Source organism: Equus caballus, chromosome 18 (assembly GCF_041296265.1).
Source record: "Equus caballus isolate H_3958 breed thoroughbred chromosome 18, TB-T2T, whole genome shotgun sequence".
NCBI lineage: Eukaryota > Metazoa > Chordata > Mammalia > Perissodactyla > Equidae > Equus > Equus caballus.
The window spans coordinates 31,630,115-31,644,944 of record NC_091701.1 but is presented as its reverse complement, the minus strand read 5'-3'; the positions used below and the strand labels follow the sequence as shown (position 1 = coordinate 31,644,944).

The 14,830-nt window shown below is 35.3% G+C and overlaps 1 protein-coding gene across 28 annotated transcripts in view; it reads right to left on the bottom strand.

The window, feature by feature from the left end:
* Positions 1 to 14,830, bottom strand: part of MBD5 (methyl-CpG binding domain protein 5) — a 416,685-nt gene that overhangs the window by 108,698 nt on the left and 293,157 nt on the right. The window contains exon 5 of one of the 28 annotated variants that reach the window (XM_070240846.1): positions 12,956 to 13,068. The exons of the other annotated variants lie outside the window; for them this stretch is intronic. The gene's annotated coding sequence lies outside the window, so the exon portion shown is untranslated. The remainder of the gene's footprint in view (positions 1 to 12,955; positions 13,069 to 14,830) is intronic. 28 annotated transcript variants of the gene reach the window in all.

Genomic DNA, 14,830 nt, shown 5'->3' with positions numbered 1-14,830 from the left:
GCACATCATGCTTACTTTTACCACATTTATTATATTTCATTGTCATGGTTCACTTGGTTTGTCTTAAGCAACTTGAGAATGGGAACTATATCTTCTATGACTGCAACTTTAATCCAACTATAGTACCTGGCACATATGTACATGATTTATGATATACTCAATGAAGAAATCAATGAATGAAAGCCAAATGAGCTGTTTCAACAAGGCATTCAATCACTAACACTAAGGGTGAATTTAACATATTGATGTCTTTTACAGGAAAGTCACTAAATGTATAAGAGAGTCATAATACTGGTATTACGGAAAAAAATCACTTTTACATTTCCAATGGAGCTACTTCTTTGAACCCATACCTGTTAGGAGATTACAGAACCAAAAATGGCTTTCATAAGAAGTGTAAGATGATGATGAAACCATCTAAAGTAACACAGATCTCAATTTGTGATTCTTCGCCTTTCTTCCCCACTCTTAATTATGAATTTCTTACTAAAGATCAGACAGTTTAGAGAAGCTGTAGCAAAATTTTGAAAATCCTGAAGTTCTGGATTTAACCTAGTATTTATAGTCTAGCTTCCTAGAGTATTTTTTTTCTCCATCTGCTGTTTGTTGATATGGTGTAACCTTATACTCAGATTACAAAAACACAGCAAGAATGAGTTTCTCTCTTTTAATATGTTACAATAAAATTCTGGCTTCAAATCATGGTGTGAGACAGTTATTCTCTTGCTAAAAAAATCTGAATGAGAAAGAAAAAGTAGGTCAATATTGGTGCTGAATCCTTTCTTACATAAATAAGAGCTCCAAGATTTAATTCTATAAAATATTTTACATGATCACACATGACCATTTTCTCAGAAAAATTATATGGTCATCAAAAGGTCAAGAATATTATTCACATTTTATTCAGTATGTTTTGAATATAGACTATCAAATTCTTGGTGGAACTAAAAAAATATCTAAGATTCAACAGGAAAAAAAAAACTTCATTTGCCGAAATGCTTATAGATTTACCTTTTCTTAGAAAGCTATTGAATTTTCTGTGAGGAAACAATCTTTCATCTCTCTTAGTATTTATAATGTTAAGAATAATAACATTCCTTCTTACACAGAAGAATCAAAACAATTTTAAAATCCTGCTTCAAACATACTTAAACATACTTGGTCCCTCTCAGTTTACCCCTTTTACTTAAACTTTTGCTTCTGGTTTAGACTTTTGGATTAATTATATGAGGTGATATCTGAATCTATGACAGTCTTGTCTCCTGACTGTCTATTAAGTGGTAAATGTTTTTTAAAAGTTAAACTATACTACACTTTTACTTTGACTAGCAACTCTCAATGTCAAGCAACCAAAAAGTAATAATTGACTTCTAAACATAAAACAAACACTAATTTGTTTATAAAGACTATAGCTTATGAGTACAAAGAAGGCAGAATTTATACTAGGCAGTTTCTTAGTACAAAGTCTTCTTAAAAAACCTATTTCTCAATTTAACATATAATTTATTACCTTTATAGAGTAGTGACAATGCTTTACTATAAAATATAGAAGGTGAAAAAGGTTCCTGGACAAAGCTTTTGTTACATTTGAATTAGGCAGGTAAAGTGGGAGATGAAGAATAAATAAATGTGTGGCAGGTGAGGGGGAGATTGGGGAGAGAACGGATGTAGTAGTTTTGTGTGTCACTTGAAATAGCTGTCTATTGTACATCCTCTAAGTGCATTCACTTAAAATATTAATACCCCGAAATCATATGGTACATTTAACATGAAGAATTTAACATGGCTCACAAATATACTACAAATTCCTTTTCTTGAGGGAGGGGGGTTATTAACACCATATTAATTTTGTGTCATAATTTTATCAATTTGGACAAAGAGCAAGGTCTGGCCTTTTTTCTTACATACCTGGGAACAATTTGACCCATTAGAGTGAAATAGGCTTTAACTCTCAGTGGGCCTACTCAAGTTAAAGAAAGTATTACAACTTTTTACTGTGGTATAAATTCAAACTTAGAGAAATGCTGCAAGCATAGGATAAGGAACTCTCTAGAAACTTCATCTAGATTCCTCAATTGTTTACATTTTTCTCCAATAACTCTGTCATCTAAGTATCTAATTTGTTTTTTTGAGAGTAAATTGGAGCAATGTGTGAATTCATTTCCAAAAACTTCAGTAAGGATTTCCTTAGAACATGGACATTCTCTTACACAACCACGATACAATTTTCAAAATCAAGAAATTTAATATATCTCATCCATAGTCTATATCCAATTTTTGATAATTGTCCCAATAATGCCCTTTCTGGCATTTTTTAGCCAGCCCTGGTGGTCTAGTGGGTAAGATTTGGTGCTTTCACCGCCGCAGCCTGGGTTTGTCTCCTGGTCAGACAACCACACCACTCACCTGCTAGTTCTAATACTCTCGTGGCTGTGTGTTGCTGTGATGCTGAAAGCTTTGCCACTGGTATTTCAAATACCAGCAGGGTTGCCCACAGTGGACAGGTTTCAGGGGAGCTTCCAGATTAAGACAGAGTAAGAAGAAGGACCTGGCTGCCCACTTCCAAAGAAACTGGCCATGAAAACCCTATGAACAGCAGAGGAGGATTGTCTGATATAGTGCTGGAAGGTGAGAGGATGGGGTAAAAAAGACCGGGCAGGGTTCTGCTCTGTTGCACACAGGGTGGCTAGGAGTCGGCATCGAATCCACGGCACTAACAACAAAGCATTTTATACTTTTAAAAAAAAAACCTTGGGCCAGGATCCAATCTTTTATTACATATTACATTTAGTTGTTAAAGTCTCTTTAGTTTCTTTTAAAATAAAACCTTTACTCGGCCTTTCTTTGTCTTTCTTGATTTGACATTTTTGAAGAATGCAGGCCAGTTACTCTGTTAAATGTCCCTCATTTTGAGTTTGACTGATGTTTCCTCATGATTAGTTTTAGGTTATGCATGTTGGTTGGAATACTATAGAGGCAATGCTGTGTCCTTTTCAAGTGCATCATATCATGAGGCATAGGAAATGTCAGTTTAATCCAATATTGGTGGTGTTAACTTTGATCAGTTTGTTAATGTGACGTCCACCAGTTTCTCCACTGTCAAATTACTAGTTTTCCTTTACAATTAAAAAGTAATATGTGAGGAAATATTTTGAAACTGTTTTATATAAAGTTTTATCCACTAATTTGAGCATCCATTGATAATTTTCTAATTCATTATCCCTTGTATTGGTTGGCATTCTAAGGTAAGGAAGAAGGGTTTTCCCTTTTCTCTCATTTACTTACTTATATATATTGGTATGGACTGATGGATTATTTTACTTAGTATGCTATAATTCATTATTATCATTATTTATTTTGATGCTCAAATTGTCCCAGATTTGGCCAGAGAGAGTCTCTTCCAGCCGACTCCCACCCCAAATATTTTTTGCAAGTGAGTTTTCCTTTAAAAAACTCCAATTATTCCACTTTCCACTCTACCTACAAAGAAATAAAATATTCTTACATTATTTTTTTATACAGAAAGTTACTATAATGTCAAATTCAAAAATGTTCTAGAAGAATATGTTATGACATATGACACTGATGACTACTAGATTGTGACAAAAACACTGTTCCTATTTCTGAAAAATGATTTCTTCTTTAGCTATTATTTCCTTAGAGTTGCAAGATATGCAACTTTTCTTTTTTTTTGAGGAACATTATCCCTGAGCTAACATCCGCCACCAATCCTCTTCTTTTTGCTGAGGAAGACTGGCCCTGAGCTAACATCTGTGTCCATCTTCCTGTATTTTATATGTGGGACGCCTGCCACAGCATGGCTTGATAAGGGGTGCATAGATCTGCGCCTAGGATCCGAAAGGCGGAAACCTGGTCCACTGACGTGGAGCACATGAACTTAACCACCTTGCCATTGGGCTGGCCTCTAAGATATGCAATTTTTTAAAGTAAAAAATATGTGCATGATTTTAGAGTATTTCGTCTAGAAACCATAAAGACTAACACTATATAACAACTTTAAAAATCTTTAACACCCTACCTAAATAACCTAAAACCATGCACATATTATTTTTAATTAATTAAAACGATCTAATTTAATGTAGAGTTGTTATAGATAATACTGTGACAAGACATTTTTCAGATAACACTGGTCACTCACAAGCACACAGTTGGAGTTCTTTGCTTATAAATGTACAGTCCTTTTTTTTTTTTAAGGAGAAAAATGTAGATAGATAATTTAAAATCATTGAACATAACATTTTAGAATTATAAGGAGGTATGGAATATATTTAGTCCTGTATTTCCCAAGTTGTCTTCTGAGGATCACTTAATATACATGGTACAGATATAGGGTAACACAGAAACCTTTAATATTATATCTATCTTTGGGAGTTTCACAATGCACACTAATACTAGGTATGGAAACTTGCTTAACTTTGTTTAATCCAGAATTCCCCAAATTTGAGCTCAGAACTGAGATTTTTTTTTTAGACATTCATTCTTAATATCTTACTGGGCAATGGTAGTCTCATTTTTCAGAAGAGAAATATCTTTTATATCTCATAGATAGCTGATCGCAGATCCAGAACAGAAAATGGAAATCTCCTGGCTACTGGTAATTCTCTGTCTTGTTGCAACACACTGCTTCCTGTGTTAATACAAAACCACCTCAGAACCTTTTCGGTTAAAGTCCTCTTTCCTAAGAATTACTAAGAGCAGCATATAATTATTGTGAAACATGCTTTGATGCTCTTATTAATGTCTAGTGATTACTGTCCAAAATACGGGATCAGTGATTCTCTGTTATGGAGTCTAGCTTCTATAACTTAACACACTATGCAACTTTTAAAAATAAGTAGCTATGTATGATAATTTCCTATTTGTCTGACTATATCAATAATGTGAGCCCTGCTTCTGTCAAAGACTGGATCCTATGCAAAGCTGAAACAGCTGTATTAGTAAACACTGGACAAATTCATTCATTCATTCGCATACCCTACCTTTTAAAAATGGCTTTGCAATAGCTCTCTATATTGACACAGTAATGAAACAGAACAGTTAATTTCCCAAACTAGTGTCCTAGAGAAAAGGATGAGATTTGATGTGATGCAAAATGTGAGGTCAAACAAGTTTGGGAAATAGTAGGTATACAGAATTCTTTTCTCCAGGACAACTCAGAAGATTTTGTACAATAAGGGCACTGTGAATTTCTAAGAGAGAAAAATATGAAGAATGTGTGTGTGTCTATGTGTTTGTGTGTGTATTTTAATTCCCCAAATTTACTTGACAACTGATACTTTCTTCTCACTTTCATGATACAGTTTTAAGAAGACTGTTCTATGAAACATCACTTTGGGAAACACTGATCTGGAAAAAAAGGAAGAGCAAATTCATCCAGGAGCTAGAGACAAATCAGAACTAGGTTTACTATTTAATTATAGTAAATTTCCAGTCTTGATAAGTTCCTCATGCCCAATTCCCAAAAAGGTATTAATATACTCTGCCCCACACTTTCTGTTTAGAGTCCTGGTTCCAGGCCACTCTTTTGTATTTGTTTATTCCTTATTTGTTGATTGCATCTCATTCTGCTCAGCTTCTGTCTCACTGAATTGCAGTCCTTACTTCTGTCTCTTCTTGCACTTCAGATTTGATTCTAGCCACTGGGTTTCCGGCTCATGGCCTTAGACTTTTTAGTACAGATTCTGGTCATCTGCCCTGGTACTTTATAATTCTTCCTAGCTATATAAAGAAACCTGTGAATTAGTTTGGCAAGCTAATCTTTCTATCAGCAAGAGGACAAACAATACTACAGAGCTGATCCTTAGCAGAGCTGTGCTTTAATTTTCTTAACTGAGAATTGTGACATAATCTGTTATTTCTTCTATGTTATAATATTTTTGCAATAAGTAAAGAGAAAACAAATCAGATTCTTTCAATACATATATGATTTTCTATTTGAAAGTCAGTTACCTGTGCAGAGGCTTTAACTCATTCAAAGCTTTCTTTTCAGGGTTTTATTTTTTACACAGAAGTATAAAAGGGTGAAATGGCTTTCTACACTGGGAGAACATGGCTTCCTGAATGTAAAAGCTGACTTTTTGGAAGAGATGCTCTATACCAGTCTGACAGATGATAAAATTAAATTCTCTTGATGAACATAATTTTATAATGCAGACTCTAGATACAATTTTATTTTTTAATAATTTAACAGAGTTCACCTCAAATTAGGAAATGGCAACGGACTAATTGCACCTTATTGTGGCTAGATTTCAAAATTAGTAGATTACTATAATACTAAACACAATGCAAATAATCGGGGAAAATTCATAATGAGTCTTATCTGGCATAATCTAAAATTTAAAAATGAAAATGATTATGTGTGCATTTTTAACTGTCATATAAAAGCATTATGTTTTATTATTTGAATATTTTTTGAATATTTTTAAACAATATTTTAATGCTAGCTTAAAAAATGATGGTGCAGACTTTTATAGAGACCTTTTAAAATACCAGCAACATTAAACAGTGTGCACCCTGTAATGTGGAACCAGAATGTTTCTGAGGTTTCACAGTAAATATCAGCAATGCAGCACACTCTACCTCAATTTTCAATATCTAGGTCACATGGACCACTTTGAACACTGTGAACAGGAAAAAAACCAAGCAGGCAGATTTCTGTAGAGCCACCAAGAAATCATAACATTCAAATTAAGAAAAAATAGCATAACATGGTTTTTAAAATATTTCCTACATGAAATAGAAGACAGTGCCCTAAAAATGAATTCACCTATTATGTCAACTGAACAATACGTTTGAGAAGTGTTATTTACTTAACGTCCTTTATTTTTACTACTCCCGTAGATTGTGTGTGTGTGTGTGTGTGTATGTGCGTGCACACTGAACAGTCAGGAACAGATAAGAAGAACATACTGAAAATAAACATATTATTAATCAAAAAGCATATGCAATTAAGGAAAAAATCTTGCAGTAGTTAGCAGTAACCAGAAACTATAGCTTCCAATTACAATAAAGGCAAATAGGTATGATAACGCAAACTGAAATTGCAACCTTTTTACTCACATGAAAGACACAGAAGGTTGACAATATATTTTAACTATGAAAAATGCACAGTGGTTTTGTAATTTCTTTTACCCATAATCATATAGTTGCAGATATTTGGACCTTGAAATCGTCTCTACTGTAATTTTTTATTATTTTCCTTAAAATTTACTGGATTTATTAGGTTATGGATTTGAAACTTCTCCTTGCCTCTTCACCAAGTTATTACGTGAAGGACAGGAAGTAAATATGTTTCTCAGCAAAAATGAGAGATGCTAATAATCTATAATAAAAGTCTGCTACCATTTATAATTTTTACACATGTACAGTTCTTTTTAAGGGAGACAGAAATGAAAGCAACTTGTCTAAGTGCATCTTTCTTAATCTACTGAATATCACTAAAGGGAAATCGCGCATATGTCAGCGTAAAAATTAAGATGGGAAACAATGAAAAACTACATTTAAATGATTACGATTTATAGAGAGAGAACTTTGATAAAGAGATTATTCATATTATAAAGACTTGGCTATAATCAACGTGTATTTCTTTAACAGCATGAAAGCTTATAAGTATCTTTTAATCAAGTACACAAAGGAACTGCTTACCACTGCAAGAAAGCGGGAAAAACACTTTTACATGTAACATTCCATTGGTTGGCAGGAGTTCCCTTTAAAGTACCAAAATTTTCATATAGATATAGGTTACGGGATTTGGATAAGAGAAGTTACTCTAGTTATGGAGATGTTCTAGAGGTGGTTTAAAAATGGGTCTATAGTATGAAGAAAAAGGGGGAAAATGGGCATTACATATTTTAGCTCAATTTAGTCATCATCACCACCTTATGAGAAAGAATTTTGATCCTCATTGCTGTCAACTAACCACAAATAAAAGATATAAACTTCTAGAACTCAAAGTCTGGTTTAAAGTTAATTTATTGCTATTCTATGCCAAATAACATTTATATTCAATAATAAGAGATGTGTTGGTATCAAGTGATAGATGGAAAGTACTGCTAGAGTAGGTAGAGATTAGATTATTTCTGAAAAAAGTAACTTCTGTTTTGGCTTGGGGATTAATGTATTATATAAACATAATTTATTAATATAATATATTTATATAATATAATGATAATAAAAATATATTTTGCTTTTACTAGGAGAAAGTATTTAACTTGTTTCTAGATGATTCTATTTCATGCTATTGATCCATTTATTTAGTTCTTTGTCTAAAAATATACTATCTATGTCATTATTTTAATAAACAATTTTATTGCCTATATTTTGTGCTAAGTGTTATAAATATCACATAATTTCATCCAGGAAAACCTAGTCTGTTAGTTTATGTTGCTATATTTCAAACTCTAGCTAGAACGACCTTTGTTAAATGCCATTTGATCTGGCCATTTTTCTGCTTACAAACTTTCATTGACTTCTAACTAGAGATGGTAGGTAGACCATACACGTTTTTACTTCTTTAAAGATTGGCTAAAATGACAGTACAGGAATAAAAAGTAAATAACACCACAATGGATGGGGATAGACCATGAAAAGCTCAGAGATTTCAAAACATTAATGTGAGCTGGAAAATAGAGAGGAAAAAAACTGCTCCAGTGGGGCACAGGAAGCTGTGGCCTACAGCAGACAGGGAGTGGTGAAAGCTAAGATGGGACCCATTGATCTATAGAACCACAAGAGGTCCAGAGGCTCATGATGCCTGCTAAGAGGGCAGCAGTGAGAGCACGAGTGAGAGGCACGGCTGAAAATGGGGAGACTAATTGAATGTTTGTACAGACGTACCTCACATTATTGTGCTTCATAGATATTGTGCATTTTTTATAAATCGAAAGTTTGTGGCAAGCCCCTGTCGAGCAAGTCTATCGGCACCACGTTTCCAACAGCATTTGTTCACTTTCTGTCTCTGTCATATTTTGGTAATTCGCACAATATTTCAAATTTTTTTCATTATTATTATACCTGTGATCAGTGATCTTTGATGTTACTGTTGTAATCGTTTTGGGGCACCGTGTACTGTGCCCACATACGACAGTGAACTTAATCTATAAACGTTGTGTGTGTTCTGACTGTTCCACTGACTGTCCCTTCTCTCCTCCCACACAATCCCAGTTTCTCTACCTCTCTCCTTGGGCTTCCCTATTCCATGAGACAAAATATTGAAATTAGGCCAGTTAATAATTTGGATGGCCTGTAAGTGCTCAACTGAAATGAAGAGTTGCACATCTCTCACTCTAAATCAAAAGCTTGAAATGATTGAGCTTAGTGAGGAAGGCATGTTGAAAGCTGAGACAGGCCAAAAGCTAGGCCTCTTATACCAGTTAGCCAAGTTGTGAATGCAAAGGAAAAGTTCTTGAAGGAAATAAAAAGTGCTACTCCAGTGAACACACGAATGATAAGAAAGCGAAAAGGCTTATTACTGATATGGATAAAGTTTTAGTGATCTGGATAGAAGATCAAACTAGCCACAATACTCCCGTAAGCCAAAACCTAATCCAGAGCAAGGCCATAACTCTCTTCAATTCTGTGAAGACTGAGAGAGGTGAAGAAGCTGCAGAGGAAAAGGTGGAAGCTGGCAGAGGTTATTTCATGAGGTTTAAGGAAAGAAGTCGTCTCCATAACATAAAAGTACAAGATGAAGCAGCCAGTACTGATGTAAAAGCTGCAGCAAGTTATCCAGTAGATCTAGCTAAGATAATTAATGAAGGTGGCAACAATACACAACAGATTTTCATTGTAAAGAAAACAGCCTTATATTGGAAGAAGATTCCATCCAGGACTTTCATAGCTAGAGAAGAGAAATCAATGCCTGCCTTCAAAGCTTCAAAGGACAGGCTGACTCTCTCGTTAGGGGCTAATGCAGCTGGTGACTTTATGTTGAAGCCAAAGCTCATTTGCCATTCTGAAAATCTTAGGGTCCTTAAGAATTATGCTAAATCTACTCTGCCTGTGCATGGAACAACAAAGCCTAGATGGCAGCATATCCGTTTACAATATGTTTTACGAATATTTTCAGCTTATTGTTGAGACGAACTGCACAGAAAAAAAGATTCCTTTCAAAATATTACTGCTCCTTGACAATGCAGTAATAGTCATCCAACAGCTCTGATGGAGATGTTCATCTCTGATGAACAAGATTAATGTTGTTTTCATGTCTGCTAACACAGCATCCATTCTGCAACCCTCGGATCAAGGAGTCATTTTGACTTCCAAGTCTTTTCATTTAAGAAATACATTTTGTAAGGCTATAGCTGCCAAAATAGTGATTCCTCTGATGGATCTAAACAAAGTAAATTGAAAATCTTTTGGAAAATGTTCACCATTCTAGATGCCATTAAGAATATGTGTGATTCATGGAAGGAGGTAAAAGCATCAGTATTAACAGAAGTTTGGAAGAAGCTGATTTCAACCCTTCTGGATGACTTTGAGGGGTTCAAGACTTCAGTTGAGGAAGTAACTGCTGATGTGGTAGAAATAGCAAGAGAACTAGAATTAGAAGTGGAGCCTGAAGATATGACTGAATTGCTGCCATCTCATGATAAAACTTTAACAGATTAAGGTTGCTTCTTACAAATGAGGAAAGAAAGTGGTTTCTTGAGATGTAATCTATACTTGGTAAAGATGTTATGAAGATTGTTGAAATGACAACAAAGGATTTGGAATAGTACATAAACTTAGTTGATAAAGCAGTGGCAGGATTTGAGAAAGAATGACTCCAATTTTGAAAGAAGTTCTACTGTGGGTAAAATGCTATCAAACAGCATCACATGCTACGGAAAAATCATTCATCAAAGAAAGAGTCAATCAATGTGGGAAACTTCACTGTTGTCTTATTTTAAGAAACTGCCACAACCACTCCAACCTTTAGCAACCACCACCCTGATCAGCCAGCAGCCATCAACATCGAGGCAACACCCTTCACCAGCAAAAAGATTGTGACTCACTGAAGGCTCAGATGATAGCTGGTATTTTTTAGCAATAAAGTATTTTTTTATTAAGGTATGTACATTGTTCTTTTAGACATAATGCTATTGCACATTTAACAGGCCTCAGTATAGTATAAACATAACTTTTACATGCACTGGGAAACCAAAAAATTCATGTGACTTCTTTAATGGGATATTGGCTTTACTGTGGTGGTCTGGATCCGAACCTACAATACCTCCGAGGTATGCCTGTATAAGGAACAGCTGGCATCCACACCCACTGAAGCAAGGCATTCCTAAAGCAACAATCAAAGGGTTCCCCTTGAAGGAAATCGATCCTAGAGCAAAGAAGATCTTTGGTATCTGGCATGTAGGGGATGGACTCTCTACTGTAAAGGCCAGTTCTCTGGCCTCATCACCCTAAACACTTGAAGTCAGGAAAAGCTGCCTTTGTATGCAAAGCACCTAATCAGCTGTTTATGGTATCACTATTAAATATGAACCTGTAACCAAGGATTGCTGGATATTTAAAGAAAGCTTCCTGCATAAAGAAGAGAAATAAAAATAAGCAAATAGAAAAAAGAAGCTGAACTGGACAAAATGGGTAATTTGGGGGAAAAAAGTGAACTTTAAAAAGAACTCTAGCTAGTATCCTCAGGGACAGTGAGCAGATATCAGATCCACAAAATAATAATGATGATGATTATAAGAGTAATGATAATAGCAAATACATATAAGGCTTTCTATATGTCAGATATTCTTCTTAGTGTTTTACATTTATCGACTCATTTAATCCTCAGAATTCTGAGATAGGTATACTGTTATTATCTCCATTTCAGATAAGGACAGACAAACAGAATTTAAAATTGCTCAATGTCACAGAGTCACTAAGAGTGGGACATGGGGATTCAAACTCTGTTGCTCCAGAATCTGTGCTCTTAATCACTACCTTCTTCAGCTTAAAACAAACAAAATAAATGACAAACAAAAACTTCAGAGAATATCAAAGACTCTTGGAAAATAAAAATATAATTTTAAATTTCAACCATCTTATGAATATCTTTTTTTCTTTTTGGTTTGGTTTTATGAATTGAAAGTATATCCTGGAAATAGATTTAAAAAGAAACAGAAAGTATCATTGAAAAGGTGAGACATTAGATGTTCAGCTCATGTGGTCCCTCATAGAATAATAATAGAAGCTACAGAAGGAAAGAAAAAGAAAAGAAAAGGAGGGATGGCCCAGTGGTGTAGTGGTTAGGTTTGTGTGCTCCGCTTTGGTGGCCCAGGGTTCACAGGTTCTGATCCTGGGCACGGACCTAGCACCGCTCATCAAGCCATGCTGTGGCAGTATCCCACACAAAACAAAGGAAGATTGGCACAGATGTTAGCTCAGCGACAATCTTCTTCAAGCAAAAAGAGGAAGATTGGCAACAGATGTTACCTCAGGGCCAATCTTCCTCACACACAAAAGAAAAAGAAAAGAAAAAGGAGGAAATTACTAAAGAAATAATTTCCTAGGGATGAAACTCTTGAGAGTACTCACTGAACACAACATGAATAGATAAAAGCCTACACCTAGACACATCATTAGGAATTGAAAAACACCAAGAAAAACAAGAGTGGACCCCAAAAGTTGCCGGAGGTGAAAAGCAGATGAGCTACACAGGACTAACTTAGGCTAGTGTTAAAGAATTTTAGAAGACTGTGGAGCATCGCCTTCCAAGTTCAGAGGGAAAACGATTTTTATACTAGAATCTCAGACAAACTAGAATTCAGATGGCAAGCAGTAAGATAGGCAGCAATTACTCCTTCTCAGCACCTTTTTAAAGGCAGTCCCTTTCCTACAGTTTTTAACATGATGATTGTTAAGACTGTTATAAAAAGAAGTTAGTAGAAGCGGTACAAAATGTCAGTTTTTAGACAGTGTTTCATGGACAGCACGTAGTTAAATGCAGCACCTTTTAATGTGTTTTCTCCCTCTCCAATACTGATGCACACCTCTTCCCACCTTCCGGCAGTCAGGCCCTGCCCCCAGGCTTGTACCTTTTGATGTCAGAACCTGGATACACCTCTAGTGAAAATAAAATAAAGAACATATCAAACATGTGAAAGTTCAAAATGTTTATCATCCATATATTCTTTCCTAGGAAATTGCTAAGGATATGCTTCATTAAAGAAGGATGTACAATAAAAAAGAGAAAAATGTGCATTGCCATGGCACCAACTGGAAGCTCAGGGAAGGGCCCCAGGATGACAGTTGTGCAGCCAGAGGATGTGAGGCTCTGGAAGAGCAGTTCCCAGGGAAAAGAACAGAAAAAGAGACAGATGCACCAGAATGTTTCACATAATGGAGAGTTGGAAAGAATCTGGATGATGATAAAGACAAACAATGCAAGAAAAACAAAAGGAATTCAAAATTTTAAGGAAACTAAAAAATTGCATGAATAAGGACATATAACCAAAGAAGACTACTTGGAACTATAATTAATCATTAATTCAAATGTTTCTGTGTCCGGCACTGTTTTAGCTACTGAGAATATAGTAATGAGGGGAAAAATAATAAACTAAAAAACATCAAACAAATTAGTTAAAATAGATAATAATCCTTGTTTTCTTGAAGCTATAGTCAAGAATGGGGAGAGCGACAAAAATTTCAAAAATTAAGTGAAATAAAATATATACATCGTACTAATAATAAGTGTAATGGAGAAAAACATAACAAGGCAAGTAGAGCAACAATCCCAGGTAGGCAAGTTGCTATTTGGGATAAGATGTCCAGGGACAGGCCTATCTAACAGCAGCCACTTGGGTCAAGAACTTAAGGAAGGGAAGGATCAAGCAATGTGGTCATTGGTGAATGGACGTTCCTGGTGAAAAGAACAGCAAATACTAAGATCCTTTTCACACAATAATATGAATACTTAATTTGGTTATAAAATAGATGTAATTGGCACCAATTTTAGAAATACAAAAACGAAACAACTGAGGACAGAACCACAGAGAAGGTGAGTGCACTAAAAACGTCATCTGACAGAGGGGACAATCCTTAAGCAGCATCTATAGTTAATGGGACAAGAAGTAAAGGTATTAGTTTATTACCTACAGTTACAACAGAGAAGCCAAAAATAGAGATAAAACTAAATGAAGAATGACAGAGAAAAGGTGGAGGTGTGTAGGGTGAGTGAGTGAATACGTAATGCCTCCTCCTTTTATATGTGTGTGTGTTAACATATGACACCGAAAAGTGATAAATAAAAAATGTAAGGTGGAAGCAAATTACTTTTACCTGGATAAAGGAAGATAAATATTAGCAGGAAAAGGAGAAACAAAAGTGAGTCTTAAGTGGGAAAAGCTGGACCAAAGAACTATTGACTTTAAACATGTACGCATATTAATTTGATTTAAGCACACTTACCCACCCACACCCACACCCTTTGGAGGTTTTCCATTGCTCTTAAGATAAATACCCAAAACATGGTCTACCAGGCCCTGCGTGCCTCACCAGCCTCACCTCGTGCCTCCCTTCCTTGCGTTTTCTGCTCTAGCCACCCTGGCCTCCTTTCAGTTTCCTGAGCAAGAAAGACCCTAGAAGCTTCTGTCTATGCTCTTCCTTCCATCTGAAATGTTTCTGGCCCAACATTCCCCACCCCCGGGCTGACTTATCCATTAGGCACAGTAGGCACAAAAGGGTAGGGCCCACAATACTTTTAGAGGTCCACGAAAATGTTTTAATATATACTATTTACATATTTATCTTCATATCAGTATAACTGCAAAATATAATTTTAAATATTTTTTATGGAGGAAGGGGCACATGAAGGCAAAAGTGTCTA